Genomic DNA, 8,838 nt, shown 5'->3' on the forward strand with positions numbered 1-8,838 from the left:
ATGCTTTTTTTTTTTTTTTTTTTCCTTTTTTTTTTTCTAATTTTATTTTATTTTTAAACTTTACATAATTGTATTAGTTTTGCCAAATATCAAAATGAATCCACCACAGGTATATATGTGTTCCCCATCCTGAACCCTCCTCCCTCCTCCCTCCCCATACCATCCCTCTGGGTCGTCCCAGTGCACTAGCCCCAAGCATCCAGTATCGTGCATCGAACCTGGACTGGCAACTCGTTTCTTACATGATAATTTACATGTTTCAATGCCATTCTCCCAAATCTTCCCACCCTCTCCCTCTCCCACAGAGTCCATAAGACTGTTCTATACGTCAGTGTCTCTTTTGCTGTCTCGTACACCGGGTTATTGTTACCATCTTTCTAAATTCCATATATATGCGTTAGTATACTGTATTTATGTTTTTCCTTCTGGCTTACTTCACTCTGTATAATAGGCTCCAGTTTCATCCACCTCATAGTGATGCTTTCTAAGGCCCACTTGACCTCACATTCCAGGATGTCTGGCTCAAGGTCAGTGATCACACCATCGTGATTATCATACAACAGGTGCCCAATAAGCATGTGTTAGGTAGCTAAGTGAAAAAATGCTACAAATGAATGCCACAAAAAATGCTACAAATCATTTCTTATTAGAAATGATTCTAACATCCAGTAAACTGTATTGATAAAAACATGTTTTAAAACATGTTCTGCAACTTGTTCTTGTTCTGTAACTTATCAAGTTGCATTTTTGTAACTACTGGCAGATCTAGATATAATGAGACCCAGATATAAGCAAACTACACGAATCACAGGTCATACTGACTGGCATACTTACCATTCCATCATGGTTAATAAATTTAAATTATGTTGGTTTTGTTTTTTAAATCACAATGAAACTTAGAAATACCCAGTTCTTAGCACCCAGACAAATAAAACATGTTCCCAAGTTTAGTACCTCTGAATAGTATTTTATTTCTTTGTCAAAGTTATGCACTCAGTCACTTAAGAATTCTGTACTTAGTCAAGTTACACATTGTGTGACTTTCTCTTAGATTGCCTATAAATGTGAATCGAAATATGTCAAGGCATAGGAAAGCATTTCTCTGAAATTCCTCATCACAATTCCTACAAGCATTTGAAAACTTTTTTCTTATTTTCAACAGTGAAACTTGAAGAAAAGAATAGAGTTACCCTACCACCTTGTGGACTGTCAGGGTATAGCTGCTTCAGAGCCAAAAGCACATTTTAAGAATGGGAGGACAGAAAACACTGAACAGTAGTTGCTCATGCTTTCCCATCACCTCCAGTTATTCTGCCTCTAATTCTTCATCTTTACATCTTACCCATTACTCAAAATGTAGTTTAAATGTCCTCACCATTATTAATGAATTATTTTATCACCAAATTATAGACCATCTATAAGTAATTTTACTCTGAGTATTATGCCTATCAACAGATGGGAATATCAGACTATCTTACCTACCTCCTGAGAAATCTGTATGCAGGTCAAGAAGCAACAGTTAGAACCAGATGTGGAACAACAGACTGGTTCAAAATTGGGAAGGGAGTACATCAAGGCTGGATATTGTCACCCTGCTTATTTAATTTATATGCAGAGTACATCATGCAAAATACCAGGCTGGATGAAACACAAGCTGTAATCAAGATTGCTAGAAGAAATATCAATAACCTCAGATACACAGATGATACCACCCTTATGGCAGAAAGTGAAGAGGAACTCAAAAGCCTCTTGATGAAAGTGAAAGTGGAGAGTGAAAAAGTTGGCTTAAAGTTCAACATTCAGAAAACGAAGATCATGGCATCTGGTCCCATCACCTCATGGCAAATAGATGGGCAAACAGTGACAGACTTTTTTCTTGGGCACCAAAATCACTGCAGATGGTGACTGCAGCCATGAAATTAAAAGACGCTTACTCCTTAGAAAAGTTATGACCAATCTAGACAGCATATTAAAAAGCAGACATTACTTTGCCAACAAAGGTCCATCTAGTCAAAGGTATGGTTTTTCCAGTAGTCATGTATGAATGTGAGAGTTGGACTAGAAGGAAAGCTGAGCACCGAAGAATTGATGCTTTTGAACTGTGGTGTTGGAGAAGACTCTTGAGAGTCCCTTGGACTGCAAGGAGATCCAACTAGTCCATCCTAAAGGAAATCAGTCCTGAATATTTATTGGAAGGACTGATGCTGAAGCTGAAACTCCAATAGTTTGGCCACCTGATGTGAAGAACTGATTCATTGGAAAAGACCCTGATGCTGGGAAAGATTGAAGGCAGGAGGGGAAGGGGATGACAGAGGACGAGATGGTTGGATGACATCACCGACTCAATGGACACAAGTTTGAGCAAGCTCCGGGAGTTGGTGATGGACATGGAAGCCTGGATTGCTGCAGTCCAGGGGGTCGCAAAGAGTCAGACACGACTGAGCAACTAAACTGAACTTATGACATCTACTACATTTTTGACCAATTTCTAACTTAAATTTTTTGTTCACCTATCTCTCACCCCTATTTGGAGGCAGTGAATATACAAGCTATGGACTAGTACAGCAGCATCCTCATAAGATGCAGATAAAAAACATTCATGTAATAAATATTTGTTAAAAGAATAAAAAGAATAAATACGAATGTGGATGGTATGAAACTTCATAGGGACATATGAGAGAAAATTCAGAAGGCAATTATGCTATATGCAATCAATACAAGAAGATTATTTTCATTTGGCTAAACATAAAGTTGCGATTAATATTAAAATATTTAAAATAATATTTTATGATATTTTAGAATTTTGCTAGAAAATAGAATAATTCATAAACAAGTAATTGTTGAAAATATGATACGCTGAGGAATTTTCAATCATTTAACAAGATGGCAGATTTTTATAATGTTATATTCATATACACTTTGGGTTGACTTTAATAATTCTAATGAATAAAACCAATGTCATTGTTTTTAAATGTCCATATCATAGAATCATCTCTAACTGTAAATTAAAATTACAAGATAATGACTAAATGAAAATGTGTCTTTGCTCTAAACCTCCATGCTACCTTATATGGTTCCTTTTATTTTCCAGCTGGTATTACAAAGTCTTACATTCACTGGAAGTATTTTGAGGACATGTAGACTGCAAGTACTGAAACCGGCTCATGCCTGCTCTCACCAATAGCTTACTACTCAGAAATTTTCAAGCCATTTGTTAAACTGTTGGTAGGCTGAAACTGGTCATGGTAGGAACATTTACACAACAGAAATCAGAAAACAAATCAAGATACTTTAAAAAATTTTAATCAGGTTTAACTTCTCCACATCTCATTTTCTCTACTTGCATTTCTTAGTGAGGAGAGGCAGAGGAGTTCCTACTGCACAAGACTCGAAGGATTGAACAAAATAACCCACATAAAAGGCTGTGTCTACTGTCTGGCATATTAATCGCGCTCACCAAATACTATAATCATTCTCCTTACCCCATCACAGTGCCTTGCAAGCAGTAAATCCCTCAATAAATACTCAGTTGTTAAATGATAAATAAAATAAAGAATTTCAATGGAATATTTTAAGACATGTTAACACTGACAATAGTTCCAGGTTAAAAACAGGACAGATTATTACAAGGGATATAAGCTCTTTGCTGAAAAATAACCCAGAGTTCTTTTCTTTGCCTCTTCCTGCTCTAAATAAATTGACAGATTTTTATCTCAAAATTTTTCAGTTATATTCATTTAGATTAGAATTCTAGATATATTTATCTACATAAATATAGATATAGAGAGATATACAAATCTTTGTTTCCTTCTGCATTTTTTTGGCCCTTCTGATTCAGTCTAAAGTGCTTTCCTTTCTCCTGTTCTTCTTAGTTTATTTCACAATGCAAAATATATAATTTATGCCTCATTTTGCTCCAGAAAAGGTTTGTTGTAAATAATAGATAACATGGCTTCATGGTTAGTGAATAAGCTTTTTAAGTTTCTCCAACCGAAGAAAATGAAGTAGCTTTTTACTAAGTCTCTTCCACTGATAACATACTCCTGTTTGATTGGCCAATGGCAGAAAATGGGTTTTTTTGAACTGACCTTTGGGGAAAGACAAAAATTAAGTTTCCAAGTACAAAGCTGAAAACCAAATTATCAAGAATTTCAGACACTTTCCAAAAAGGAACACAAGAAATCTCCTTGTCCTTCAAAGTTGATGTCACCCTTTAATCTCTTTACCCACCTCATCACAATCCTAATACGGTGTTTCTTTAGCTACAAGGCTGCTTCCATAACTATATTTAAGGATCTGCTGTAGCTTCATGTGCTCACTAATAAAACCAAAAAAATGGAAATAACTAATTAGTTGTAACTATTTAGTTGCAAAAACAGACTGGAGTATGATTTACTTCAGATGGTTTGGAATAAAATTCCAGTTGCTCAAATGTAAATTTATTCATATAAAATTTTGTTCCCCTTACTTAGCTATTATTAATTAGCACAGAGATTTTTTAATGGGGGAAAAATAAAATATTGGCTCACTAATATCACTAAGATGATCATTTGCCCTAGAGAATACACAATTCTGTCCATGATCATTTCTAGTTTAAGAGACTGAAACAAACAGCACATCCACAATGCACTGGCTGACGCAAGCGCTTTGTTAAGTGAAATGTTTACTTCAGTCCTGGTCTACCCTTATCAAGAACATTTTGATGACACAGTATGTGACAAAAGGGGCTTCCTCTAGAAGTACAAATAGGTGGGTGAGTTAGAAATTAAAATTTCAACTAACTTGCAGGCACTGATAAGATGAAACAAAACACTGTATTTGATTCACCTCCTGGTCTGCTTCCAACGACACCATCAAACACAATGATTCTTTTTCCCAACAGCTGTCACCACCAAGTCGGCTATAATTTGTATTTTCCCTTTGTGTTTGAATTCAGACCGAGAGCAGATGGCTGGACTCAGTGCCAGGGCAAAGGTAAAATGAGCTGTCTTACCTAAAGAGGTACTGCCAGAGTTCATTAAGACAAAAGTCCCAGCACCAAATACCTACAAAATCTAGGGTCTACAAAACACAATCTGAACTTCCTGTATAATTTACCAAAAAACTCACTTTGTGGAAAAACTTTAATAAATTTGCTAAGAGGTGAGGATAAGACTCACATATTTCATCTTCAGAGAGAATCGGTTTCTCCTGTCATCAACTCTGTAATTTCCAGTCTCTGTAAAAAAGCAAATTATTATATTCAATGTTCCTATAAGCTGAGCTCATGGGTGAATTCCAGGACATAAAATTTCACCTTCCAGAGCTAAAACTTTACTAAAGCAAATAGGTTCAAAAAATATTTCACTTTTTTAAAAATTGCAAATTAATATCACAAAGGAAGAGCTAAATGAAAGGTGAAACTTTTCCACTGAGGAGATTGAAGCTAGAATCAACTAGGGAAGGAAATTCAGACCTGCAAGATATAATCAGTCATTTATTAACCACATAGTGTTTTTATAATATATAACTGGAAGTAGAAGAGTTAGGACTAGAATGACACTGAAAAAAAACCCTACTACTATTACAAAGAAAGTTTTATTTCCCATAAAAATAAACTTCTCGCCTTCTTTTCTGAAGGTGAAAGGTCTGGCATTCAAAAGGCCACTTATTTTGCCTCTCCTCAGTGGAACAGGAATGGAGAATTTGGTTGCCTCCATTTACTTAAAATGCCTAAAAGATAAAGACAGTGGAACTAGAAATTGCTCCTGTGGCCCTTCATAAGTTGATTTTCCCTACACTCTGATTAGTACCAAGAGATAGACAGAATCCCAACTGCAAATGGATTTATATTATTCAGTTCCTTCTCTCAGCTAACTCAAATTGGTAAAATCATTGTAATAACAGTTGACTGTCATAAGGCAGAGACCTCAGTAGCCTAAGAGGCTATTCTTAGTAGTCAGATTTCAGGACTAGAATATCCAGTAGTGAGATAAAGATTTTTTTTTTTTTTTTGAGGCAAAACAATTAATTAACCTGGTTGTTTTTTCAAAGCCCAAGGACACAGAACTTAGGGAAAAAAACAACTCTCAAGTTAAATGATGCCATTATCTACATGAAAGAAAGTGTTAGTCACTGAGTCCTTACTGACTCTTTATGACCCCATGGACTATAGCCCACTAGTCTCCTCTGTCTTTGGAATTCTCCAAGCAAGAATACTGGAGTTGGTGGTCATTCCCTTCTCCAGGGGATCTTCCCGACTCAGGGATAGAACCTGGGTCTCCTGCATTGCAGGCTGACTCTTTACCATCTGAGCCTCCAGGGAAGTTCCTCATCTACAATTACTATACTTTCAAATAAGATAAAAGATTGTGTGTGTGTGTATATTTCTTTAAGTTTCATCATTTCTAAACCTTTATTTCCTCCACAGTAGCTGGAAGAAGCAACAGTTAGAACCAGACATGAAACAATGGGCTGGTTCAAAATTGGGAATGGGGTACATCAAGGGTGTATATTGTCACCCTGCTTATTTAACTTATATGCAGAGCACATCATGTGAAATGCAGGGCTGAATGAGGCACAAGCTGAAACCAAGATTGCCAGGAGAAATATCAACAACCTCAGATTCGCAGATGACACTAACCTTATGGCAGAAAGTGAAGAGGAATTGAAGAGCCTCTTGATGAAGGTGAAAGAGGAGAGTGAAAAATTGGCTTAAAACTCAACATCCAAAGAACTAAGATCATGGCATCTGGTCCCATCACTTCATGGCAAATAGATGGGGAAACAATGGAAACAGTGACAGGCTTTATTTTATTGGGCTCCAAAATCACTGTGGATGATGACTGCAGCCATGAAATTAAAACACGCTTGCTCCTTGGAAGAAAAGACATGACAAACCAGACAGCATATTAAAAAGAAGAGACACTACTTTGCCTACAAAGGTCTGTCTAGTTAAAGCTATGGTTTTTCCAGTAGTCATGTATGGATGAGAGAGCTGGACAATAAAAAAGGCTGAGAACCAAAGAATTGATACCCTCCAACTGTGGTGTTGGAGAAGATCCTTCAGAGTCCCTTGGGCAGCAAAGAGATCAAATCAGTCAATCCTAAAGGAAATCAACCCTAAATATTCATTTGAAGGACTTATGCAGTCAAGGCTATGGTTTTTCCTGTGGTCATGTATGGATGTGAGAGTTGGACTGTGAAGAAGGCTGAGCGCTGAAGAATTGATGCTTTTGAACTGTGGTGTTGGAGAAGACTCTTGAGAGTCCCTTGGACTGCAAGGAGATCCAACCAGTCCATTCTGAAGGAGATCAGCCCTGGGTGTTCTTTGGAAGGAATGATGCTAAAGCTGAAACTCCAGTCCTTTGGCCACCTCATGCGAAGAGTTGACTCATTGGAAAAGACTCTGATGCTGGGGGGGATTGGCGGCAAGAGGAGAAGGGGACGACAGAGGATGAGATGGCTAGATGGCATCACTGACTCTATGGACATGAGTCTGAGTGAACTCTGGGAGTTGGTGATGGACAGGGAAGCCTGGCGTGCTGCGATTCATGGGGTCGCAAAGAGTCAGACACGACTGAGCGACTGATCTGATCTGATCTGATGCTTAAGCTGAAGCTCCAATATTTTGGCCACCTGATGCAAAGAGCCGACTCATTTCCCTGATGCTGGAAAAGACTGAAGACAGAAGGAGGAGATGACAAAGAAAAGATGGTTGGATGGAATCACCAACTCAATGGACATGAGTCTGAGCAAACTCCAGGATATGGTGAAGGACAGGGAAGCCTGGCGTGCTGCAGTCCATGGGGTTGCAAAGAGTCATACATGACTGAGCAACTGAACAAGCTGGAAGAAAGGCAGTCTCTGAATATAGCTAAGATATGTTAACACAAATGGTGAGAAACTTTGTCTTTACAGGCAGTTTCAGACCTGGGCCCAAATTCCATTCTATCTGTCATACATATGGAAGTGAAGTGAAAGTCACACAGTCATGTCCAACCCTTTGTAACCCCATGGACTACAACACACCAGGTAATTTACTTAATTTATCTGAACTTCAATTCTCAAAACTTTTTTAATAGAGATATTATTGCCTACTTCATGGACAAGAAATGTATATATACAATGTATATAATATGTAGAAATGTATATAGTATGAAGTACAAAGCCTAGAAATATGCTGCCCAATATAGTAGGCACTAACTACATGTGGCTATTTAAATCAAATTTAGATATATTAAAATTAAATAAATTTTAAATTTAGTTCTACAGTCACACTAAGCATATCCCAGTAACCAACAATCACCTATGGCTGGTACAAAACATTTTTATCATCATAGAAACTTTTGGACACTACTAGAGAAGGAAATGGCAACCCACCCCAGTGTTCTTGCCTGGAGAATCCCAGGGATGGAGGAGCCTGGTGAGCTGCCGTCCATGGGGTCGCACAGAGTGGGACATGACTGAAGCGACTTAGCAGCAGCAGCAGCAGCAGAGAATCTAGCAAGTGCTCAGTAAATGTTCATTTGCTCTGTGGGGCATCTTCTCTCTCTTCCTCTTCAATTCCTTTAAATTCTCAGGTTTCCCAAGGCATCTCCTTATCCTGAAGGAGAGCAAGATGATAAGATATATACATGTTTATCTTTTTTTTTTTTTCTCTCCTACGAATAATGGCGTTATAAAAGATCACTGCAGGGAGAAAACAATGCTTATCACAAACAAGAGAGATTCTAACAACGGAGATTTCAGGCATTACAGCGGACATTGGGGAAGATCTTTCTGGACTGTGGGGGACAGGGACAGGAAAAGAATCTCCACAGTATCCTCGATTTATATCTAAAGATCATCTCCTCAGAG

This window comes from Bison bison, unplaced genomic scaffold (assembly GCF_000754665.1).
Source record: "Bison bison bison isolate TAMUID 2011002044 unplaced genomic scaffold, Bison_UMD1.0 scf7180017864194, whole genome shotgun sequence".
Classification (NCBI taxonomy): Eukaryota; Metazoa; Chordata; class Mammalia; order Artiodactyla; family Bovidae; genus Bison; species Bison bison.